Source organism: Hylobates moloch, unplaced genomic scaffold, assembly GCF_009828535.3.
Source record: "Hylobates moloch isolate HMO894 unplaced genomic scaffold, HMol_V3 SCAFFOLD_14, whole genome shotgun sequence".
In the NCBI taxonomy this organism is placed as follows: Eukaryota; Metazoa; Chordata; class Mammalia; order Primates; family Hylobatidae; genus Hylobates; species Hylobates moloch.
Window position 1 is genome coordinate 10,515,965 of NW_026652289.1, and position 13,732 is coordinate 10,529,696.

Sequence of the window (13,732 nt, forward strand, 5' to 3'; positions counted from 1 at the left end):
GCTGAGTATTAGGTCACTGTGGCCAAGAATAAAGCTGAGCTTTGACCTCAGAAAGGAATTTGGTCTTGATTTCAAGAAGGCATTTAAAACAATAACCCAACACTTTGGAGTACCTAAATGGATGGTGGAAACTGCTAGAAAACCACAGGTAGTGTTTGCTCAAAAAGAAAGTGGTGGGAGGTGTGTGAAGGTAAGGGAAGAGAGAGGAGCCCCGAAGCCGCTGGAAGGGCACACAAGTGCTCCAGAATTGCAATACTTATAACGATGAGGGACCTGTGAGAGGAGGAGAGTGACAACGGGAAAAGGTTGCGGCGAGAGAAGAACATGTTAAAAGATTCATGCGTGCAAAGCCTTGGGAGGATGTCCATATCGTGTCAAGGTAACACCGTCATTCTTTGAGAGAAAGGATTCAGAGATGCAGCCGACTTCCCAACACGGACATCCCTTTCTTGTACCTATTTAATGGCTGCTATCCATTTCCATCCCATTGCTGGACCCCCCTGGCCCCATTAGCTCTGCAGGGAAAGAATAGAAAATGCCCTAGACAAGTCGGATGCCCTCCTGGCTGCACAGCAGTCCAGGTTTAAGATGCATCATTGAAGTTTGGGGTGGGTCCCATCTGTACCTTCAGAATGCCATGCTTCCCCTTGCCAGCACCCGATCCCCATGGCAGAGAGGGCATTTCCCTGAGAGCACAGACTGGTGGATGAAGGCAGGGAGTGGTTACCTGTTTCTGTCTCTTACTTATCCCCTTGTGTTGCCCGTGTCACTCGGTCTGGCCGTGCAGGATGTGGCTAATTGCTCACTGGTCTCCTGCAGGGGCCCACCCATTTTGAGTCTCGCACTGCCATTCATTTTTAAATTATTTCTCCCCTGAAATAAACTGAGACACAATTACATGTCATAATAGAGACAAGAAGGAGTCCTCACTTCTTTTGAAATAGAACAATATCTAGTCAGTTTCTGGGATTTTTTTTGGCTGGACAGTGATATCGAAATGTGGGTTACCTTGGTTGCTTCCCATTGGAAGCTTGGCTTATTGTGGTTTGCTTTCTAGTTATCAATGTAAGTAGCTCCAGGAATAATGAATACTCATAAAAGTGCCTTTATGTTCATCTCTTCAGTAAAGAGTTGCTCTTTTCTTGAATTTAAATACAATTAAGCAAAGGATTTATCTTTTAGTGAGCATTTTTAAAGTCCCATGTAATGGACAACATGAAGCAACTTATTTAGTGTGGGTTTAGTGGGAGTACTGTCAATAATTTTTCACCCACTGAAATGGAAACCTCATGTCTGTTGTATTTAGCTACTGAAAAACAATTTTAAGAAATGCATGTAATCTCTGGAGTATCTGAAGTCAGGTATTGCCGTTTCTTTTCTTATTTAAAATAGTGTCCCCCTAATTTTCTGTCTTTAGTATGGGTGTCCTCATAATAGTGTTACCGGAATTTTTAAAATCTGAAGCCTGAATTCAAGTCTTTTCCTAAGTTAATATAGGAAAAGGTCAAGGTCAAAGTCAAATTCAAGACATTTGTCTCCATTTCAAAGACAGAAAGACTAAGGTGACTTTTGACATAATTTACGTCTCACAAAATTATACAATACATTGCAATTGCTTATTTATTAGATTAGGCCCTGGAACCAATAACAAAGTTCTTTAAAAACATAAACAGTGAGGTATTGATTAAATCAGCCACGAGTGCATGTTGACTCCACAAAAATGCCAGAGCTTCTTATAACTCGGATCAGCACAATCCAACTCCTTTTATCCTCACCTCCTTTTAAAATTGTTTAAGCAATGTTACCACTTAATTGCTAACCTATCTGTAGCAGGAAACAATTATTCTGAATAAGCCCACGTACCACACTGGTTTTCCAGCAGATTATTTAAAAACAATATTTCCTTAAGATAACAATTTTGATAATGATGCAGGAAGGAAATATATTTGCAATTAAACGAACATGCTTTAGCACAACAAGCAATAAAAAGCTTAACACTGAGCCTTTGTGAATTAAATGCCTTAAATGCCGGAACAACATTGGACAAAAGTCATGGTTCTGCTGACACATTTATTTCTCAGTAAATGAAGACTGTTTAGGTTTAATGCACTTGTGGTTAGCAATAGTTTAAAAGATCAATGTAAATTCGTTCTGAACTAGTAAATAAGGCTTTAATGAAACTTCTAACAGCATGCTCTCACACCTTAGTTCTCTTCATCATTTTGAGGTGACACAGCAGGATTTGCCTTGAGTTTGATGACACGCACACAATGTTATGAAGTGTTTGACAGATTTTATTTGATGTTTATTTGATTTATGGGGTTGATATTGGATTTCAGCATCTCTTTATCAGGCTTTTGTTCACACTTAGCAGAGTGCTTATGAAGATAGTTTCTTCTAAATGTGCTTATTAATATAATATATATACTATTAATGAAAGGCAGTTTGGAACTGGGATCATTAAACATTTCCACTCTGCTAAATGAGGTCATGTATGAGAAAGCACTTTGCAAACTGTAAAGCCATATACAGATGTTAGTTATCATAATTATTGTTGTTACAGGAAACCCGGGTTTTATATATCATTATTCTGTTTTCCTTTAACACTTAATTCAAAGAGTAAATACAGGCAACCAATTTCCTTAAAAACCTGCTACAGCTTTTTAAACAGTTCTGAACGTTTCATTAGGGTTTATTGTAAGTCATGCATGATGCTATTAATTTCATTTAGGCTTAAAAAAATCGACTGACATAATACACATGACTCGTGACAAACTTTGCCAACATGAAACTCGCTTAAGAAGGTGCTTGGGAACTTTCACTTGGGACTGGGAACCACGAAAGGAAGCACATCCAAAACTGCTTCTGTGAGACGTCAAGATGCCGCCTGTTCCCTTTTCAGTCTGACTGTTAATTTGCCTTTTCTGTCCTTCACAGATGATGAACTTCATGAGTTGCTTTGTGGGGATGCAGTGAAAGGGATTTTTTTTTCTCTCTCTCTCTCTCTCTCTCTTTCTTTTTTAATCTGGTTGAGGAGAGATGTAGGGACTGGAAGACATTCACATGGCTATAAATAAAAGTCAGGATAAAATTGTTGAGGTGAAAACAGGTGATTTCTTGTATTAGAATTTGACTCATACCTTAATGATGTGAGGAAAGCTTGGCAAATTTTATGAACAGTCAAAAAACTTACCCATGGAGATGGATGATCATGCTTTCTGTATAACACTTCTCTATGGTAAATCAAGAGTTCAGTTTACTCTTTATCATATAAACCTCACAATATGATCATACTTGTTTTTCTTTTTCTTCTTGGTTGAAATATGTAATGAACAGTAAATTACTAATGATTTATTTGATATTTAAACAAATGCAGCAAATATTTTAAATAAATAAAAGAACTCATTACCCGTTCTGGGGCTTGGGCTATACCAAATGCTCTTACTTGATACATAGCTAAGAAGAAAACTTAAATGCTAAAAGGCAAATGAGTGGAAAGTACTTCTTTCCCTTGGTACATGGTACCCTAAAAGTGTTTAAGATGTAAAAGCTTGTTAGTAAAGAAATACTGTATCATGGCACATCCATTGGGAGGAGTAAAATAAACATAGTTGTATGTGATTGGAAAGTAACAAAGCACAAATAATTCAGAAAAAAATACTACAGCAAAATAGGGGAGGCATTAACTAAACTATACAGTCTGGGAGCTCCAACACCAAGTTTTTCACAACTAAGGATTCAAAGGTAACTTGACTGTGGGGCCTCTCAACTCATTTAGTAAGTTCAGAATGTATTTCAATCCCAGAGAGCTGCCCAGAATTCTGGTGGGACAAGAAGGGCTTAATGTCATAAATATCAGTATACTGGCTCCATGTCAGTATTACTCTGGCCATACTGAAACAGTCCCTGTTGTCTTCACTCATGTTAATATTTGAGGCTCCTTTTTCTATTCTAAGATTTCTTTTACATAATGAATGCCTTTCTAGTAAGTTCTACAATTAAATTCATGTAATTTTATAGCTTTTTAGTAACTCGCTTTTATCTTTCGTAGTGGCTACTATTTCTTGAGAGTTTACAATACGCTAGGCACAGGGCAATGTGCTTTAATTATGTTTATCTCATGTCACCTTCTGAATAATCCTATATAATCATTATTATTGTCCCCATTTTCAGGTGAGGTAATTGAGGTTAAGCAAGGTCAAAGTCAAGGTCACTCAGCTAAGTAGTGACACAGCTGGGATTAATTTCAGTATCCTGCACTACTGCCTAGTTATTTAAATAAACTACATGACTATATATCAGATGCTTAATGAAAGATTTAGAATGGCCAAATGAATGAATTAGAAAAAAAGTCACACTGCTAAGTCATTCTGTGTCCATATGAAAGAAATCAAAGTAAAAATTATAAAGACAAGAAGGAATAAAAATCAAAACCACGTGAGTGTGGTTGCTGGGCACATCATCACCAGGAATGTTCTCTTTTGAAGTAAAGGAGTAACAACTCTTAGGCCCTTCAGCAGCTTGATAATAACTTAAATGTCAATGAAATGTATTTATATTAAAAGTGATGTTAAATACCCTTGTTTCAGTTAGGACAGGTGACAGTACAGCCAGAACATCTCAGAGTAGAATATAAAACTTAACTTTTTTTCTTAAAAATTCTATTGAATAGACTTGCATTTCTGGATTCCCAATAACAACATAACAGACACTGAACAAAGGAATATTGTTAATGAGTTAATTGTCAGTTAATTCAGTATTATATTTTTCTTGTTTGCCACGTGATAAATTATATGTACTAGAGCTCGATTTTCTTATTCTTAATTTTTGAGCCAAAGTATCCCTTTGGCTCAAAAATTATTTAATTGCCAGAAACACAATCATAAAAATAAGATTTTTTTTCCTATTAAAACTTCAGAATACAGACAATTTTTAGAAAGAAAGATGAGAAATCCTAATTTGGATACAAATAATTTGACCTCTAACTCAGTGGTGATCAGCTCTGACTTTGTGGCACACTGAAGTGCACTGAGTTTTTTGAAAGGAGAATGTGAACTTTCAACTCTTAAAATGTGTTTCAATTTGCTTCAAATTAAAAATAAGTATGTTCACAGTAGGGCACTGAAACTGTAAAATGTTGGCAATACCGGAAGTGTACATAACATCAAATGAAAGAAGGAATGCAGAAGTTGAAAAGGAAAAAGGAAGTAATTTTATTGAAACTAACACAATTATTTTCTTTTTATTAAAAATAAAAGTAACCTTTTAACATGTGAAATATATGGAGAAGTGAATCTACTTACCAACTTAAAGCACTGATTGTATCAAACCAATTAAAGTTAAAGCTACTAAGTTTGTCATTTTGATCATAATGAGTCATTAGAGGAGCCTGGGAGTAACAATCCTATTTTGTAAAAACAATTTTGCTTCATAAGAGAAAGAAAAAGTAGGTAAATGAAGATGTGAGTAAGCATCTAGTATGGAATCTCTATCTACATCTATTTTTAATCAATAGAAAACATTTCTATACTATATGGCTTTAAATAATATTCTTGAAAGATCCTGGCAACTGATTTACAGTTGCCAATTATAAGAATGATTTAAGAAGTTTACATGTATTTAATTTATAATTGAAACTAAATTGTTATATTTCTCCATGCAGTATATATTTTTAGATGTTGGCTTTTGAACTATATAGAATATTGCAAAGAACTTCCAAATTAATAATTTTTATTATTCCAAAATACTGACTGTAAGTCATTACATTTCACCCTATTAATGTCAATCAATCTAAGTAAAGAAACAAGCAATAAACTCTATTGATAGTTGTGGAGATGCAGAGTTGCTGGTAACAGTAACAAGTTAATAATGCCAGAAAACAATTGAGAGGTGTTTCTTGTGTTGTTTTGCCAACACTGGTCACATTTTCCCACAGAAGTACCAAAAACAAATAGGATGAGGAAAGAGAAATAATTGTGCAGGTTGTTTCTAACAAGTTTTGGTTAAAGGCAAATAAAATTACTGTAGCTGATTGGGGAGTTAAAGGAAGTAAGTTACAGGAAGCGGTTGTGTCCAGTTTGGAGTTGAAGTTAGCAGATCTTTGAAAAAAACTTTCTCTTATAACTAAGGTCAATTAATAATGATTTACATTTTCTAAATTTAGATTACTTTTCCATCTGCCTCAAAAGTGACATTTGTTTACAAAAAAAACTTACAACATCTTCCCAGAGTAACAAAAAAGTCATTTAAAAAATTCTGAATTAGCCTCTGACATGTACATTTTCTCTAATTTTAGATGTCTGGTCTTTTCCTGTTTCCAGGTAAAGCCCAAATAATTGTTTTACTCACTGCTTCCTTTGTTACTGAGCAGTGGCAGGAAAAGACAGAACTTGTTGAAGGAACTTGCTCTTCACTGTATTCCATGCACCCATTTATTCCCCATTGAAATGTGTGCCGAGAGCCAGGAAACCCACAATATTTCTAAGCATGTTCTTGAAGCATGTGAGCTTTAATGAGTGTTAAGAGTACCTTATTAACTTGCTGTTGCCTGCTGAGAAAACATTGTTTATATAGAATTGGCTTATTGCTAATGAGAGAATTTATTAAGGCATAGCACAGGCAAGGCATAATATGAACACTCTTTTTCTAAATATTTTCTTTCAGGTCTTTCTCGCTCCAGTTGATGATATTAAAGAAGGGTCAGACACGTCATCACTCACTCCTTTACTTACTGGAAAAAGCAAAAAGATTTTATTAAGATTAGAAAATTTTCCCCACCCCATTTGTCTCTTCCACACCAGTGTCTCAGCAATCGCCCCATTTGAACTGTGAGATGCTAAATAGTTCAGATGTTTTCCTCTTCCTGTAATAATCATGCATATGCCCAGCTTGGATGCCTCCCCGCCTCATGAATTTGCAGAGTGGCCCCAGCTAGGCTCCTTCTTGTCGTGGGGACAATTGCCAAAGCTGATATAAAGAGAAAGAAATTATGGAAAAGAGGGTTCGCTTTATTTAACAGGGCTCCAATCCCTTTAGTGTCTGTAGTTTTGCGGCATGTGCCCTGAGCCCTCCAGCCTTGGTTCCTCTCTCTCACTTTACGCTGTGTGCCCTGACCATTGGCTGGTCCTGAAACATGGCTCATGTGGCACTGGTATGCACCTTGTCGTCTACACATCTGCAGAGCCCAGCTATTCCAAAATGGTGGTAGACGCTAGTAGGTGATGGGCAGGACTGATTTCCCCTCTCCCGTCTTTATTCACTAGGATCCAAGTAAATTCTAGTGGGCAAGAGGAAGAGAAGAGAAACTACAACATCATTATCTTACTGCTGGAGGCAGCAGATTACGGACCCCTGACTGTGATGTGTCAAAGGCACTATGTGACAACCAAGACCCTACACATCCGGGGGGCACTTCAGGATTCCTCCAGGCGGCAGTTTCTGGCCTAGACTCACTTCTTCAGGAGGGAGGTTTGCCCTGGAAAAGCTGATCTGCATTTCTGCCGGGATCGATGCCGTGGAGACTGAATACATTGGTAAGTAGTTTAGCAGCTAGTTTGGTCTCAGCTGACAATGATTTTGGATTGGGGTGCTCGGAGCAAGAATGCACAAATGGTCTGGAGAAAAATCAGCAGTGAAACTCTACATTTTTTGTAACATCTAAATCAGCAAAGAAAAACGCTGCAGAATAGTTTCAGGTGTCTAGGAGAATACGAAGAGGGCTCCAGGCAGGTTAATGGACAGATAGTCCCCCAATGTCCTTCATTCTGCACCTGAACTTCTTAGAGGCCATGTTGCCTGCTCTCTGACCCTCCTTTCTCTCTTATTCTGTCCTCACTGATTCTTGGTTCCATTGGTGTTTTTGGTCTCATTCCCACTTTCCCCCCTGGCCCTCTGTGGTCCTAGCTTTTCATCCCAGAAGCCCCTTGTCATGGCCAGAATCTAGTTGTCTTCAGAAAATTAATCACATGTCAATCTTGGTTGTCCCTAAAAATCCAGGACCAGCAGTCACCTATGAATTTCTTTTGTGGGTCTCAGTAATAATACAAAGTTAAAAGACACTGGGAGTCACAGTAGCTCAAACACTATCTTTTAAATCTCATGTGACTGCCCTCCTTCAAATAGGCTCTCCCCAGTTCTAAATGAAACAAAATTCCCTTCTGTGATTCTGTTTTGTTACCCTCCAAGATTTTCTTCATAGCTCTGATCACTACTAAAGATGGAAACAAAATAAAAGCATGAAGAAATAAATTCCACCATATGAGCCTTGCACCATGCCAGGCACATCGGTAAGTGTTCATTCAGTGGCTAAGTAGATTTTTTTCCTGCTTCCATGGTGGGCTGCATCTAGCTTCAGTAGCTTACCCAACAAATGGTATGTTCTTTATAAGAGAAAAAGTACTGGAGATACTTTCTTGCTTTCTGAATTCCGTTTTGTTTCATGATCACTCTTAGATTTGTTAACTGTGGGCATAAGAGCATCTGATATGAATATGGTTCAAGTTGAATCAGCACAAAGGAATCATCATCATAATCATAAGAAACTGAAAACTGAGAAAAAGTATTGGAGATACTTTTTCTGGTACTGATAATATTTCTGGTACTGATAATATTTCACCTTAATATTTTTCTATGTTTTGGGTCTATTTCAGCAGATTTTTGATAGAACACCCTGAAATCCTCATATGAGTCATTAAGGGTTTGATTGAATTCAGAATCAAATGTGGGTGGGAAAATGGTCTTCTTGATAATCCATGATTAAGCTTTTTGATTGTTTGGTACTTTTTTTTTTCGTGGTCTTATCCAGCCAAACCACTCTTCAGATGACACTCCTATTACCCCACACAGAATAAGTCCGATCACACAAAAGCCCTCTGTGTCATGGCCCTTTCAACGCCCATCATCTCTACTTTGAACAAGGCGTGTGTTGTTGAGCTCTGCGGCATGAGTTATCTCAGAAGTGGCGCCATCCTTGCTGTCAAATAGCACAGTGATGGAGCGTTTCACAGCGCTTAGGGTTACATGAATTCAGCAGTGTCGTCCAGTTCTGTGGGCACATAGCATAAAGGTCAAAATTGTAGATTCGATGACTTTGGGGCCAGTGAGGTCTGTTTTGTTTCATGACCACTCTTAGATTTGTCAATTGTGGGCTTAAGAGCATCTGATGCAAACATGGTTCAAGTTGAATCAGCACAAGTGAATCACTCTTAAGAAACTGAAACAAAAAAACAAGCACAAACCAACATGGTAGCCTTTGGTGAACTTGCAGGCAAAATATCAATCTCTTTTTCCTCCCTTCCTCTCTCTTCCCTCTCTTTCTCTCTTTATATATGATCATTATTTAACGAACTGAATGACAGTCAGATATATCATTTTTATCCTGGACTGTGACTTTAAGAAGACATTATTTATGAAACACCTACTGTGTCACTACTCATGGGCATTGTAAAGCAAGATCAGCATCTCTCTCTTCCTTCCCTCCTTTGCGGTTGACCCTCTGCAGGTGTCTCAAGGACCATGGCACTGACTCCTTGTTTATGTTACTGAACTTCATGGTTAACAAAATGCCGTTTTCCATCTAATGAATTTGCCCTGCAGGCACAGGAAAAGAGTTGGTTCCACCATTTTCAGAGGCCAAGCAACAATAAATTTTGCAGGATTTTGTTGACGTTAATTGGGTTTGTATTGGTGTGAGACATTCTTGCTCCTGCCTCATTTGTCTTCTGAATCATTTGAATCGCCCACGTTCTGGGCCAGCCAGTCATTCAACCATGTGATTCCAAGCTTAACAATATATCCGAGTCACTGGTGGCTCAATCACACTTTAGTTTATTGCTCAATAAAATAATAATAACAATAAGTTGAGACATTTAACCAGGCTGCTTTTCTCCAGGGGCAAAATAAAGCTTTCCAGTTTAAAAGAGGGCATGCTTTCATTTCTGTTTTTTTTTTTTTTTTCCAAAGAAATAAATCAAAATGCTTTTGGTATTAACAAAAGACCCTTTCCAGAGGTGTAGCTACTAACACCTGGAGAAAATCCTAAGAACCAGAATCGAAGACAAAATGGAGAAGACACGGGGGCGATTATTGTTTATATGATGGAGACACATACTCATACTCATGCACACACACAAATACAAGTTGTTTTCTCTTATAAAAATAATTACTGCCCAATTCTTATGTTATTATAAAACTATGATTTGCAAATGTGTCTGTTGAAACAGTCTTGCTGTATGGTCAGGTGGCAATAATATGTGAATAAGTTCTGGCTTTGTTTTTATTGTGGGCACTAGCTCGTGCAATGTGCTTGTTGTGTATGTAAGAAGTTTTGATGTCAGTTGTGTGTGATTGGAGGCATAGAAAGCTGCAGGCAAATTTGTAAATGGGTCTTTATATCTGCAAGTTGGTTACTAGACCATTGCTATCTTGGTGAAGGGCCATTTAAAAAAAAATTCCAATCTGTTGAGAACTGATGCTTTGGTAAAATACGATGAAAACTAATGATTAGAAAGTCAGTCATGCATTTGGATGTCATGGTTATATTATATTGCTATAAAACTTTCTAAGTACTTAATTTCCAGTCTCTGTGCTTATCTTGATGCAGACTGGTTACAAATACTTCCTGGATCTCACTGGTCACAGACCTTTCTTTCAGTAGCTCCATCCTGGACTGCTCAAATGCAGAGAAAGCTCTATTCCAGGCTTAAAATAAATGAGATATCACTTTAAAAAAGCACATTAGGGATAAAAAAAACAACAACCAGTTGTAAACGAATGAGCTTATTAAATTGTCAATGTAATAGGGTTCTTTTAAAGACGTTTTTTTAAACAGCTCACTGTTTCGAAATACCGAAAAAAAAGTGCTTTTAAATTGACTTCAATGTTTGTCCAGTCCAAATCTAACACATTTTTGAATCTTGTCAATGGTCAGTGTGCCAATGGTGGAAACATTTGCAAAGGTGCTGTTTTCTCTAAATTTGCTTCACTATTTTATATAAGCATCATTATAAAATTCCTTCTAAATCCCTAAAAAACATATGCTCCTTTATGCCACTTTATTACTGAACATTGTTTTCTAGGATACATATAATCACATGTTTTTATGACTGAGGTGTGTCTTTGTGAAATGGCTGGCAAAGCTCAGGGGAGACATTGGCCTGTCCCCACATTGAGAGAAAGACAGTTAATTTTTCACTCTGTTTTTACTAAGGTACCAAACCAATCAGAATTTCAAAAGCGTGTTGCCCAAATGTTGAGACATAGAGTCAGTTTAGACTTTGATATACTTTTAGTGCTGGTGTGTATGCTCAGACATCCATGTCTGTACAGATACCCCCTGAAATAGTTTGATCCAGAGTTCACATATTGCTAAGAATATAGATTTGCCCTTGTGACCAGTGTAACAGTCTCCCAGATAGAAGTGCAAAAGTTCAAGCTGGTATGGCAGATTTGCTCAGTGAAGTCAGTGGAGCCCAAGATCCTTCTGTCTTGTTTGTCCATCATCCTAGCATGTTGGTCACACTTGCGTGGTCCACGGTGGCTCATGGCCAAGCTGCTTTCTAGTCAACAAGAAGGGGAGTGTGAAGGAGCAAGGGAGAACATGGGCTCCTCTTTTGGGGCATGACCTGTAAGTTTTATACATTTCTTCCTTTCACATTCTATGGGACCATCTGCTCCAAGATAAGCTCAGAAATTGAGAGTCAAACACTTAGAATGTTTTATAACAATATGGCATTGCCTTACAATCCAAACACGTGTTTATTTTGTTATTTGGAGATATAAAGGCCCATTTGCAAATCAGCTGCCCAGCTGTAAAGAAGAAAATGTGCTTGTTTTCTGGACTGCCACATGCCCGTCAAATATGGAATTATTGTGGGGGGCCAGCAGTATCCGTACAGGCGCCTTTCCAACTCCCGTGTCTTGGTTAACTTTGCTTCTCAAATAGTGTCAATTATTTGCCTAATTGTCATTTTCTGAGAAGCGAGGCCATGATGTACATACACTGTGGATTTACAAGGAACTCCTTTACACCACCTTGGCTTCCTCTCAATGCCACTTTACTGCATGTTGACAGCTTCCACCTATTTGATCTTAGTGTTGAAGGGAGATTTTCCTAGGATCTAAACCATGAAGATTTGTGATGAAACATACAAGAAAGCTGAAGTTCCTTAAACCAAATGCTGCAAGGTGAGAAGTGAATAAAACCTAGTTTTAGATGGCCTCTGCAGAACATGCAGGAATTGAGCACACACAGAATACAGGGAGCCTGTGGGTCAAATGCAAATGTGGATAGCTTAGTATGATGGTGGTGATAACATGGGGGTAAAATCTTGGCAGAGTTGCCTTTCTGGAAAGAATTCTAGGTGTCTCCTGAACAGTGAACTCATAATTACATCTTGCAATTGAGCTGTTTACTCACCACCAGTGGAAATCCCTAGGGAGGGGGCTGAAGGACAGGCCTTCCTGTGCTTTCTTTAGCTTCTGTGGCTGTTGAAGACATTTGAGGCTCTCCTCTTACCTCCACCCCACATCTGACCTGGCCTGTCCAAAGCCCATTGTGCAGCATCCTGAACCCCATTACTATTTCTCCTCTGATTTCTTTTCCTCCTTCCCTACTTTGTTTAAAAATATTTGGGCCATGGCTGTTGAGATGGCCATGGCTTTAACCAAACAGAAACACTGAACTTGCCTCCTCTGTGGAATTGGTTACTCATGCTTGAATGATGGATGGCATCTTCCCTGCTTTTTGGGATAGAGGCCAGAATGATATCACTGTGGAGTCTGAACCAGGCTTTCTGTTGGGGTCTTATGGAAACTTTATCTGAAGGACATAACTAGGTGGAAGGGATGGACTGAGCAGTGGCAGGCAGTGAGAAGCAGCTATATTGCTGCATTCTGGTCAGGAGCACTATATAAAGACACTCACAAAGGGAGGGAGGGGTGAAATGACCACCTGCATCAAGGATGAGCAAGGGCAGCAGCAATCAGGGACTCCCCGCAGGGCATTGGGCTGCTAACGCAGAAGCCAGAAGCGATTTGGTCCAAGTCATGGAGAGGCTTCCATAGGGGAGAGGCCAGTGCAAGGAAGTCTTTATTCTTATTTTTATGTCTTGTTTGTTTTTTTAATTTTAATGTCTGACATCTGAATGTCTCTCAGGAAGAGCCCTGTCTTTATTTAGAAAGTTACCCGGGCAAGCTGTTTGGAGTTGAGATGGGATTCAAAGGGCATGGGTTTGGCTGCAGACAAGAAAGCCAAAGGGTTGCAAAAGAAAGAAATTGAATCTGAATAGTAGTCATATAGATATATGTATATAGCCAATGTGTAGTCTGTTATCCCTCATTCCCCTCTCACCCTTTCCCCCAAGTCCATTCATTGTGTCGTTCTTATGTTTTGCACTCTCAAAGGCACATATATGTGTGTGTGTGTGTGTGTGTCTTTGTTAACCTTGCTTCTCAAATAGTGTCAATTGTTTGCCTTATTGTCATTATATATATATGTGTATATATATGTGTGTGTGTGTGTATATATATGTATGTGTATATATATATGCCTTTGAGGGTGCAAAGGCACATATATACTCGGTGGTGGGTGCACCAAATCTCACAAATCACCACTAAAGAACTTAGGTAACCAATCACCACCTGTTCCCCAAAAACCTATGGAAACTAAAAAAAAAGAAATTGAATTTGAGGGTTACAGAGATACAGAGAAAGAGAGGAAGAAAACTGGAGCCCA

At 38.3% G+C, this 13,732-nt stretch overlaps 1 protein-coding gene across 1 annotated transcript in view; it reads left to right on the top strand.

Annotated features, from left to right (window-relative positions):
- RUNX1 (RUNX family transcription factor 1) overlaps positions 1-13,732 on the top strand; it is a 1,082,664-nt gene that overhangs the window by 312,532 nt on the left and 756,400 nt on the right. Inside the window, exon 2 of the mRNA XM_058427503.1 lies at positions 7,263-7,532. The gene's annotated coding sequence lies outside the window, so the exon portion shown is untranslated. The remainder of the gene's footprint in view (positions 1-7,262; positions 7,533-13,732) is intronic.